The sequence below is a fragment of the Barbus barbus genome (genome assembly GCF_936440315.1).
Source record: "Barbus barbus genome assembly, chromosome: 42".
Lineage (NCBI taxonomy): Eukaryota > Metazoa > Chordata > Actinopteri > Cypriniformes > Cyprinidae > Barbus > Barbus barbus.
In genome coordinates, this window is record NC_136720.1 from 10873162 (window position 1) to 10886239 (window position 13078).

General features: G+C 38.8%; 1 pseudogene across 1 annotated transcript in view; it reads left to right on the forward strand.

Moving 5' to 3' along the window:
* Positions 1-13078, forward strand: part of LOC306861471 (membrane-associated guanylate kinase, WW and PDZ domain-containing protein 2-like) — a 255785-nt pseudogene that overhangs the window by 202065 nt on the left and 40642 nt on the right. The gene's annotated exons all lie outside the window — the stretch shown is intronic.

A 13078-nucleotide genomic window follows, 5' to 3' on the forward strand; every position in this document is an offset into this window, starting at 1 on the left:
GGTCCATCTTGCCCTTCTTAGCAGTTTTAAAATTCAGTCCTCGGCTTTCTCAAAGCGCTGAGTCACACTGAAGAACAAGCTGTTTCTGCTTTCTACGACCTTCGCTGTGCAGAGAAGCACTATGGGTAAAAATAGTCTCTGACACATAATTACAGTAGTGTACAAACATGCATGCGCACTACCTGTGTGCTCAGTATATTTATATACTGCATTCTGTACAAGGACTGTTGCATACGCTTTGGATAAAAGCGTCTGCCAAATGACTAAATGCATAACTCACTTTAACAAACACACACTTAAAATTAATAAACCAGCATACTTAAAGACTCTCTCTCAATTTTGGAGTTTTGCACGTCTGTTAGCGCTGTGGCTAATTTATAAGCTAGTGTATGCCTGTTGCTTGGCCAAATTTTGCAAGTGAAATCAGTCATTTTAATAGGAATCAGCACAATAAGGAGTTTTGCGTGGTTGCAAAAAAGTTCCCCACGCAGATTTTGCTAATGTTTAAACTGGTCATGCAAATCTGCAGTGCTAACCAACAGAAAGATGCTTGTGACTTTGGTGTGCTTTATGCATGTGTTATTGGATTTTTGGCCCACTAAATTTTGCCCAAATTTCACTAATATGACCACACCTCAGTGAAACAGACCAAGGGCAAAAGGCTACTGGCTATTGACTCCTTGGATATGTCCTACTTCCAGAAAACAGCAGTCATCAAGCCATTTCATTGGCTTTAAAGTTAGCTGAAATCAAAATTCTTCCCAAAACGGATGCCAAACAGCTATTTAAAGCTTCATGCGTGGCATTTCGCAGTAATGCGCTTTCCAGCACACAAGCACTTCCTACACTCACGCACGCCGTGTCCCAGACACCTACACTGTCTCACATACAAATTATGGTTTGCTGGTTCAGTGTCTCGCTCTCAAGGGGTAGTGAATCAATACTGATTATTTTACAGTGCTGCTGATTATTGCTGGTGATAGCTTGTTTCGCACCTCAGACTGATTTTAGATTCTCATCAATTAATCAAGCAGTTGACTTTTCTCAGATTACTCCAGCTATTCAATGAAAAAGCCAGCTCTGCAGTCATTACTGATTCTTGAGACCTGAGACAAATGTATCTGTTATTAGTTTTGAAAATAGTGATATTTTGCCAATTTACATGATTACTAGAATGTTCTTTTATTTGTTCCTTTATTTTATTATAATAACATAATTTAATCAAATGTTATTTTATTTTTAAATAGTTTTTTTTTCACTTCCCCTAAAGTCAACTGCCCTCAGACCATAACTCAATGCTTCATATATCTACTTAAATTATATATTAAAGTATAGATTAATAAAAATGCATTTTTGTATAATAAACACTACTGTATGTCCTGACATAAGATTCATTTTTGAAGTTACACTTCTTTTGATTTTCACAGATTTGTCCCTACTTTTGTGAGACTGACAGATGTATGATTATTTTTATTAATTCTGTCAGTCAAAGTCATCCCTCACCCTGAAGTCTTATTTTGATATTTGTTTTCAGTATTTTTAGATGAACAAGGTCATAGACACTGGTGGGTTATATAGTTTTTGTTTTATCATTTTAGATGTAACTTTCTTTTCTTTCTTTCAAAATGTGTTCGTAACCATTTGGTGGTATTGATGTATTCATTCACTGAAGTGAATTCTAGATTTGTCTGTATTCATATTAAGTATTTGACATATTAGTGTAATATATCACAGCACAATGGGTTGACGGGGGAAAAAACACACATTTGAGAGAAAATGAATGTTGAAACAAACTTTAGGTGACTATCTCTGAACATATTTAGTAGATTAATTCAATTTAATTGTATGACACTTTTTTTTTTTTTTTTTTGTCTGTTTTAGTACTCAAGAATCAGGCGTTTGCGTACAGCCTGTCCAGCATGTCAGAGCCCAGAAAGCATATAATTTGATCTCTAATTGCAGTTGGAAGCACTCGCTGATGTTTTTTTTTTAGGCTTGCGGTTTTAGGCCCAGATTAATTGTGAGTCAGTCATAGGAAATGAAAAGGCAGTAAAAGCCGATCCACATGCACCTGTCTATACTGTAGAAAAGCAGCTCATTCGAAATACTTTAGTATTGAATACAAAAAAGCCTTTTTTTAAAGCCTTAGGCTTTAGCTCTAACTGACACCTTGGCTGAGAACATATAAGCCTTTTTTAAAAGCAGCTTGAGCCAGTGTGATTTATGACCCGTAGCAATCAGAGTGTCTGATATAACCCAGAGAGAAAGGGAGAAGGAAAGCGAGGGAATATATAGATTAAAGATTCAGGACAGAGAGGGAAGGGATAGAGATCTTAATCATCAAAGCAGTTGAATAATATTACACAGTCCGAAATGCATCATAGCATTAAATAAAGAGTAATCTCCTATTAGGACTTTTTTAACAGCATTTTCAGAACATTTCCCCCCCCGCTCTCATTTCTATAATGTGATATTACTATGTGATTGAACTACAGTCACTTGTTTTTTTTTTTAAACGTATTAAAGTCTGTTATTATCATTCATTAAAGGAAATACAGCAAATGCTACCATGATACATACATATTTCAACATATTATAAATGAAAAGTTGCGATTTTCTTGGCCGAAATGGCTAGGAACTATACTCTCATTTTTAATAATCAAGGAACTTTGCTGCCGTACGGTGCTGCTTCATATTTTTGGTGGAAAATGTGATACCATTCAGTCTTGGTTAAGTTTAAAAAATATTAATTAATATTTTTCTTCAACAATGTTGCATTAAATCAAAGATTATAGAATACAAAAAGGGACTTTGATTAAATTGATTTAAGTGACAGTAAATATATTTACACTTATTACAAAGTACTTCTATTTCAAATAAATGTTGTTCTTTAACTGAGAACCATTAAACCAATAATAAAACCATTATTAATAATTGATCACAAATAATAACTGATAATAATTAAGCAGCAAACTAAGCAGCATTAGAATGATTTCTGAAGGGACACTGAAGACTGGAGTAATGATGCTGAAAATTCAGCTTTGAGCACAGAAATAAAGTACATTTTAAAACATCCTAAATAGAAATCCAGTATTTTAAGTGTAATATTTCATAATATTATTGTTTTACTGTATTTTTGATCAAATACTGTAAATTCAATCTTCTTTCAAATAAATAAATAAATAAGTCTTTAATTATTTCAAACTTTTAACCACCAGTGTTTATATAAAAGCACAATGCATGTGAATTAATAAGCAAATTATATTTTTATTAGGCCTATAATATAAATCATATGTAAGTCTTCATGTTTACAATGTTCTATAGTAAGATTGAGAATGATTTTTTAAAACCGATTTTTAAACATTTTCTTAGACACGTGAAATCACGGAAGAAAGCCTATATAGAGATACACATTAACTCTTATCTCATGTCTGCTGAAAACTGCTATGTTATGTATAGCCTACATTGTGACGAATAACGTAAATGGAATTCAAATCTGAGAAATCGAGAAGGTCAGTAGTAGTTTTCATTCCTGAAAATGAATGTCTGGCGTTTAACTATATATATATTTTTTTTTTTTCGTAAAGTTTCGTAATCTTACCTCAGCTTGCATTCAAGTCGCGCGCAGCTCAGGGTCTATGAACGGTAAATCCCGCCTTCTACACTTTGATTGGCTATTTCAAACATTTTAACATTGACACTGAGCCAGAGCACGCTATATTAATTAGAATTTTTGAATGAAGTGGGCCAAGCGGCTCGGGCCATTCGTCTGGGCCAATGGAAGGAAATACATAAATTTATTACAATCCATTTTTGATATATATTACGCAAAGGGCAGGCCCACATTGTACCACGGCCCACTTTGGATGGGTTAAATGCAGAGCACGAATTCCGATTATGGGTCATACTTGGCCGTATGTCACGTCACTTTCACTTATATACTTGAACAGTATTTTTTATTATTATTATTCTGTTTGGTTTCGTTTAGTCTAGGCTATCAGTGTTAGTTAATTTTTATATTATTAGTTTTAGTTTATTTAGTTTTCATGTTTTATTGTAGGACTGCCAAAGTTAATGCACAATGTGTATAATTAAAAAAACTACAAAAAAAAACATTTTTAATTTCTTAGCACAATCTAGAGTTGTTGCTGTCTACTGGCAGTTGTTTTCCACAGGCGTATTATAAAACATTTCTAGTTTCATAATATGCCACCAAAAACTGAAGAAAATATGTGGTCATTTTTATTTTATTGGTGTGGTATAATGGGTGGTATATTATTTTATTTATTTAATTTAATTTTATTTGTTAATGCTTCTTCAGGAGTTTTAGTTCATAACCCAGGCTGCTCCAAAAGTGGCAATTCAGCTCTTTTTTCAGTCAGTTTGTTTGGACCAGTAAGAGGTACAGAGGTCACCTTGATTAATCCCAAACTCTTTGGAGTAAATTACAGTAAGGTTATTTGTATTCATTCCTTTCATGTTGATGTGGTGAGATGTGTGCCTCACCAAAGTGAAGTGTAATGAAACTACATTCTGTTAAATGGCCATGTGTGTTTGCAAGGGCACTGACCCACAACCAGGGCACATGTTTTGTTTCGAGTCCATGTGGGTAGACACACTTCTGTGCAACCAACAGAGTCAGCCTGCTTGAAGGTCATTATGGTTACTTGAATATGAATTTGGCCTCATGTCCCGTACATCAGCAATCTGTCCTATTCTTATCCTCGTCATATTCACAGACTGCACAGAGAGCCCTGAAACGCTAAACAGCCTGTAGCATCATGCTACCACTCGAGTTTAACATCCGTCTGTTCAAACATGCCGTGAATGACATAAGGAGGACAGAAGACGATTTGCACAAACCAACAGTTTCTGTCAAGCCAAGTCACAGGGTCAGTTTTATTCAATGCTGCTTCCATCTGTATTTATCTGCACCTCTTCCTTTCTTCCATCCTTTTGATTCACTATATGCCAAGACTTCTGAAGCCATACAACTCCTTTATGTGAGGAAAACATTTTAGTATTCACTAGACGTCTTAACATGCGAGTTTGTGAGTGAAGATCTTATCAATGAATTGATTTATCCTATTCACAAAACCAGTCTAAATGATTAATTGACAAATCAAACTGATCCAAGACTGAATTCATTTATGACTTGATGATTTGGTTGCAAATTTAGAGTTTGTTATTTTCAGTTTACTTGATACATTTGTTATGATTATTAAAATTTGAGGTTTTAGGTTGGGATTTTAAGGTTGCTGAGGGTGAAGATCCATGTTAGGTGAAGTGGTGCGAGTTTGGGGTTTTAAATCATGGTTAGATAAAGGGGGTTAGGTCTGTATTTTAGGGTTTGTGGTTAGGAACAGGGATCAGTAAAAGGGGCCGAGATTTCATGATGGATTTGGTTTGGGGTTTGGAGTTCTAGGTTAGGATTGGGATCAAGGTTAGATGAAGGAAGGGATGGGAGTAAAGCATTTTGGATCAGGGTTAGAAATAGATTTAGAATTTAGGGGTTGCATTCAATTAAAGGATCAGGGAGTCCATGGTGGTTTTAGTTGGAGCTGAGAGTAAGGATCCAGGTTAGATGAAGGAGGAGGAGCAATGGGTTTGAGACAAGGGTTAGAATTAGGGGTTGGTTTTTGAATTTAGTTGTTTGGGTCAGGGTTCAGTAAAAGGATCAGGGAGTCCATGATAAATGTAGGTTTGAGTTTGGAATAGGATTTGGAGCGGAAAGTAAAGATCCAGGTTAGATGAAGGAGTGGGAGTAATGAGTTTGAGATAAGGGTTAGAAACAGGGGTTGAAGTTCAAATTTAGGTGTTTGGGTCAGGGTTCAGTGAAAGGTTCAGGGAGTCCTTGATAGATTTAGGTTGCAGTTTGGAGTAGGAGTTTATGCTGAGCGTTAGGATCCAGGTTAGATTAAGTTGGATGGGAGTAATGGGTGTGAGATAAGGATTAGAAATAGGGGTTTGATTTAGAATTTAGGGCTTGAGGTCAGGTTTGGATTGAGATTTCGTTGAATGAATCATGAAGTACATAATGGATTTGCTCTGAAAACATGTTCATCCCTCCATTCATTCTCCAGATCACATATCCTATTTAGTGTCACAGGGATGCTGGAGCCTGTCCCAGTGTCTCTGGATGGATGAATGCTTATGTCCTCTTGGCTAAACTATGTTATGCCATATGTGAAATGAGCTAGCAAACATTATGTTATTCAGCACTGACTGTTATACCAAGATATACATGCAGTTTACCGATTAACAATCAGGCCTTCTCGGTTTTACATCTGATCCAGTCAATGACACGTGGCGTAGCTCACTCACACAGAGAGATGTCTAATGCCAACACTTAAAGGCTTTTCTACGAATCCAATCAGTGGAACGGTCCAGGAGCATTTAGACAGCCTATTATACGCCCTAATAAAACTGTCAGTGCTCCACTGAAATGATGTGCCACTTCTTAATGTGCCGCAATTTGGCCCCTCTGTCTCACCACTGGACACTGGCCATCCTTTCTAATTACACTAGTGCAAATATGAGAGTCTCTTGTGAACAGTTTGGTTCACCCTCTCTATCTCTCCTTTTATTACACCCCTTTTCTGTATCCCTTCTGATCGATTGTCATGTTGGCTTTCCTTCTATCTCTGGTGTGGGAGTCTAAAGCTAAATCTCAAGACTTGTCCATGGTTTAACAGTAGGTTGATTGTTTATAAATGTCTCATTCATAATGTCCAGATGGTGATGTGGTTTTATTGCCAGATCTCTTTGTCTCTGCAATAATTTCACTGCCCCACATGTCTAGCACTCTTCACTTGTGAAAATGCCCTTGGCTGCTGATTTAAGTGCATTTTGGCATGTTCCCCTGGAATAGTTATCCGTTGGATCTGTCTTTGAAAAGCTGCTCCAGGATCAGAGTCTCTAACCGGAATCCATTGATTACCAAACCCTCTTCCAGAGCGCCATCTGCCGTTTCCATGATTGGCTTATTTATTGAAGATCGTATTGTTATCAGATAATTGTTGCACTGAAATATCCCTTGGAACATCACTATGACAGCTTCGGTATGACACACAGCTTAACAGAATATTGGCAAGATAAAGGTTCCAGAAGAAAATGATTACTTCATCTCTGAAATTAAAAAAGCTAAATTAATTGAAGACCCCTTAAAATTGAAGTTTCGGGGCTTTCCTTGTGATAATCAGGCCCATGTGCAATCTGAAAACACAGAATTCTGCAAAGATCTGGGTAGAACTTTATTCTACAGTCCTGTTCCTCATGTACATACTATGTACTTATTATAGTAATTACAATACCTAGGTAATATCTAGACTGAAGCTACCCCTAAACCTAACCCTACCCCATGTAGTTACCTTATATTACCAGAACTTTCTTAGGTTGGTACACTGTAAGTACACTTTAATTACATGTACACATACTGAAAAATAAAATGCAACCAAAATTGTTGCCAACATTTAGAAAGTTCTATGTATCCACATATTCCATTTTTGTTACGTTTTCATAATATTTTCATAAAACTTTATAATATCTATAAAGGCATGTACTTTAATTTAAAGGCACAATTTTAAAAAGACAACTCATCACCACATGAAATTAAATAAATAAATACATAAATAAGGTTTTAGTGTCTTTTGCTAATGGAAACTAGATTTTAAAGCTGAAATGTGTACATTCTGCCCTACTATTGTTTTCAGACTGGTTTCCCCTAGATTCCAATTGCTTTTGCTAGTCAGGATGCTCAGAAATCGACGTTCAAAAAGCTCTGCATATTAAGCTGGGATAGAAGAAAGTACTTTAATGTAGAAAACCCAATACACTTCAGCTCTAAATTATTGTCAGGTTCTATTTTCGTCACATTTGTCAAGTGTTTTTTTTTTGGCACCCTGAGACAACATTTATAAATTTGAGTAATTTAGACAGATATCATGGTGGATATCATTCAGTCTTGTGCTTCTTGTCTCACTGTTGTCATGGCCACCAGTTTAAGTATCTGCTATTTTGTTTGTACTGTAGCTAGTGTTTAGAGGAAATGTTCTGTCTAGCTTGGTGTCCGTGTATGTGAGAGTATGTGTGCACTGTTTAAATGACTTTTCAAAGCTTGCATTAATATCTCATATGCTGTGATCAATCCAGCTTATCAATTATCCTCTTTACTAGGAGCTCTGTCCATCGTAAAGTGTGTGTTTGTGTGTGTGTGTGCTGGTGTATGTGTGCATGTGTGTAACAGAATCAGATGACTCTTAGCTGGTTGAGGAAAACAAACACCTCTCAGCATCTCATCAAAGAGCTAATTAGCTCCGGCTCTACTGATATTCTCATTAGCTGATTTATACCCATTAACTCAGATATAGGCATGGGACCATTAGCTTACCAGACACATGCTTCAAAATTTCAAAAGGAGCTTATGGGGAATTGACAGTGGATAGGAATGCACACACACATAAGACAACTCACATAACAGTAATATGTCGAAAACAGTTACTAGCTTCTCAGTAAGGAGAGTTGGGGTCAATCTGATAATGGAGGTAAATGTACACACCATATTTACACCACTCCACCAAAAAGGCTGAGTAATGCTCATGTTTTGCCTAAGAAAGACATATGAGAGGTCATATCTCATCAGCTTGGTCACTTACACAGGTTAAAGGCTGAATTAGGCCTAGTCTAAAGGACCCATATTCACCACATTTATATATTAATATTATGTATAATTATATTTTATATTTTTATTACTTTGCATCTAAATATATGTTATTGAATATCCAGCATTGCTTTTGAATATATGCAACAATCAGTATTTGCCATACATACTGAATATATTTTACTGGCAGCTTCATACCTCGATGTACTCAGCAGTCAGACTGCTGCCTGCTGGGTCTGTGTGTATATTATGAATAAATGAAGATTAATGCTCCCTATCTGATCTCTGTGCTGCTTAAATCTTGTTTAGATAATGAAATGCACCTCAGTCATAAAGAGAGATAGTATTATGCTCAAAATGTCAAGAAAATCAATATTATAAAATTTGATTCAGGATAGATAGATATAGATATAAATAAATAGTTTGTTAGTTAGTTATAATGATAATTGATCATTAATGATAATTAGCCTTCATGACAACTTCCTATGTGACAGTTTGCCCATCTATATTCTGTTTGTTGTCCACACGCACATGAAAACAATCAATCCGTACTGTATGATCTTCTCTCCCTGAATCTTGTCATCCTCCACTCATGTGATCACCAATTAGTGAATAGCAAATTTGGACAAGTAGGCAGCTCTTCCATAATTGCCAGATGGCAGGATGTACTCTGGGACACATTTACTGATAGAAGCCTGTCTGGATTACATTTTCTCCTAGTCTCACCTGCATCATACAAATTTACAGCATTTGATGAATGTTGTTAGCATAATCTGCTTAATATGCATCAAGGATGTTGCAGAATCTAGGACGTGTTTATTTGAAAGTATTTTTACCAGCTCAGGTTCAAATTGGGCGAGATATTTAACTGCATCCATGAGCTGATTAAGACTTGTGAAGTGATGTGAACTACATTAGGAATCGAAATTTGAGCGTTAATATCCACTGACCTTTTCTGTTTGCTGTGTTCATTTATTGTGATTTATAGACATCGACTGCTGTGCACCAACAATTCCTGTCTTACTTTGAGCAAATATTTTCTTTTTTTTTGCAAAGTATGTTTTGCATCAGAAGACCATTTGATTTTCACCCATTGATGAGGCTTGATATGACTTGTATCTGTGCTCTCCAGAGCACTCTTCCATTCATTTCTCTATCCATACAAATGAAGCTCAATCAAGCCACTTCCCCTTCCTTTCAGCTAGTGTCACTGATTTCTTGCTCAACCTTGCTCACTGAAGCAGCCCAGTTGTGGCCTGTTGGACTCTCTTCTCCTTATTTGATGACTCATGCCCAACCTAAGGCAACATGCTGCACTTCGATTTTTAGTCAGCCGGAGCCGGAGACAAAGAAAGAGAAGCGGGGTGTGATTATTACTTTCGATTAGAATTTAGTGTACATTAAAATACTTGTGTGAGGCAACTGCATGTCAGATTCTTTATGTAGGCTATACATCCAAAAAGCTGAGGACTATTTCTGTTTTATTCATCAGAAACTCAAAAAGGCCACCTTCACATTATAAACACTAAAGCGTTATAATCATGATCGGATGTCGTCTGAGAATCCTGAGTTTCCAGCCTGGTCTCATTGTTTATATGTAGGTACTTGTACAAAACATTTACAGGTACAAAAATATACTTTTTTGTTTGTTTGGGTGTGCTGATATGTATGGAAGTCTGTTTCAGCCACTGACTAAAAAAATTCGCAATTGTGAGAAAAGAATTCTGACTTTATATAAGGGAAACAGGTCAATTTAGCTCAAAGGGAATCATTTATGATTTTATAGGGAATTTGAACAGAATCACTGTTTCACGGCTGATCACTGAGTCAGCCAGCGATTCACTGAACGATCCATATAACATCAACTCTGCACTGGATATTAAAATCCAAAATATAGTGAAAACACTAATAAATAGTACAGTAACAAGATCTGCAGTTTAAGACATTAACTTATATGCACAAAACACAAGATACTTCTCTTTTCAATATAAATAAGACTTTGTTGATATAAAAATGATATATAAATAAGACATATAAATCTAGCACATGAACACACGCATTCACACAAGTCATACACGTTGCAGAAAGAGTGAAAGTGAGGAAAGAATAAGTTTAATAGAATGAAAATGTGAAATCCCAAGTTTATAGCAATATGTGCTATTGCATAGACCTGAACAACCATCAATCACTTAACCCTCGCATTGAGTTCCTCAATGAGGTTAAAATTTTAATTAAATGCACCAGTTCAGCTAGAATCTGGAGGTAGCTACTTGCGTTTGCTGATTGGTTGGAAGTTCGGTAGTCGTTGAAGTGATGTCTTGGGCATTGGCTGACTAATGGTTTCGGAGTCAGTTGCTGGTTGAAGTTTGAAGCGGGTGCAGTCAGAGCTGGACTTTGCAGCAAACTTAACTTTGAACATGAAACTCTCAACGGAAAGAAAAGAAACTAAATAAAAGAATAAAAGGATGTAACGAGACTAGGTGGTTTTTCTTCTCATCGTGGTTAAGTAGCAGTGGGTGTGCAGACCGAAGCACGCTGGAACGGCGCTCAAAGAACGCACAAAATTATGACAAAAAGCATGACTAAAAGCAAAAGCGGCGGCTAAAAGCCAACAAGGCAAAAGGGGGATGAAAAAAAGCATGGTTTGTGTCACGTTTCGGTTTCCGGTTAGTTCATGTTTGCCCTTATTTGGTTTTTCCTGTTCTAGTTTAGTTAATCATCGTTTTTTCCATTCACCTGTTTTGTATTAATCATCTTGTTTGCTCTTGATCTTGTTGTTCTTGTCTCTTTATAAGTACTCAGTTCTCCCCTTGTCTTTGTCCTGGTCTTTGTCTTGGATTAATGTTGATGAAAGGTTTAAAGTGTGTTGATGCTACTTCGTTCTCCTGATCCTTTATTTTATTTGTCTACAACCACGAATACCGTAACAGAATCCAAGACCAAGACAGAAGATGCAGATCAGAGAGCGTTTGGACGGGGCTTGACGCCGCCGCGCTGAACTCTTTGTTCTGGACCTCCCAGACACTACCGGACTCAGTTGGAGGGAAGGGATCCTCCGGTGTCTGGAGAGTGTCCTGCCCCGATCCAGAACTAACTCGCCGACCGCAGCTCACTCCAGCCCGCCGTCCACGGGGAAGCCAATACCGCCGTTCGCGGCGAAGATAGTGCCTCCGCCGTCCGTGGGAAAAATAATTATGCCGCTGTCCGTGGCGAAGTCAGTGCCCCTGCAGTCCGCAGGGAAACCAAGCCCGCCGTTCGCGGGTAAATCAAGGCCGCCGTTCGCGGCACATACAAGCCCGCCGTCAGAGAATATGGCAAGCCCGCCATCAGAAAGTATGGCAAGCCCGCCTATAGAGAGTAAGGCAAGCTCACCGGCACTTGGTCCAGCGATTCTGGATTTGGCGTTACTCCTGGAGTTCTCTGTGCCAATCCTCATCACAGAGTCTCCCTCGTCTCCGCTGGTCCTGTCCAGTCTCTCTCCGTCTCCTTCGCCTCCGCTGGTCCCGTCCAGCCCTCTGTCTCCTGAGTTCCCCAAATTGGCCAGCTCCGCGCCTCGCAAGTGCCCTCCAGTGCCTGCTCCTCGCCTGAGTGCTCCTATGAATCCGCTGGTCCCATCCAGCTCTCCTTCGTCTCCTGCGTCTCCGTTGGTCCCGTCCAGCCCTCCTGCGTCTCCGCTGGTCCCGTCCAGCCCTCCTGCGTCTCCGCTGGTCCCGTCCAGCCCTCCTGCGTCTCCTACGTGTCCGCTGATCCTGTCCAGCTCCGCACTTCCAGAGCGCCATCCTATGTCTCCGCTGGTCCCGTCCAGCTTCGCGCCTCCAGAGTGCCCTCAAGTGCCTGCTCCTCCAGAGCGCCCTAAAGTGCCCGCGCTTACAGAGCGCCCCCAAGAGTCCACGCTTCCAGAGCGCCCCTAAGATCCCGCCTCTCCTAAATTATTTCCAGAGGGGAACCTCCCCAAGAAATTTTATTTGGGGGGCCATATAGTCACTGCCTGTGTGGCCGGGCCAAGGGCCAAGGCCACGGAGCTCCCAGATCCGCCATGGCCTCCAGAGTCACCTGATCCGCCATGGCTCCCGGAGTCCCCTGACCTGCCCTGGAGGCTTCCCTTGTCTCCTCCCTGTCCTGGCTCTGCTCCAGCCTGAAGGGCGCCCGCCCCCCCCTCCCCGATGTGACTGTTATGGTGCGAGACGCACCTTCCAGGAGAGGGGCGATATCTGTCACGTGTCGGTGTCCGTTTAGTTCCTGTTTGCCCTTATTTGGTTTTTCCTGTTCTAGTTTAGTTCATCATCGTTTATTCCATTCACCTGTTTTGTATTAATCATCTTGTTTGCTCTTTTGTTCTTTTCTCTTTATAAGTCCTCAGTTCTCCCCTTATCTTTGTCTTGAATTAATGTTGATTAAAGGTTTAATGTGTGTTGATGC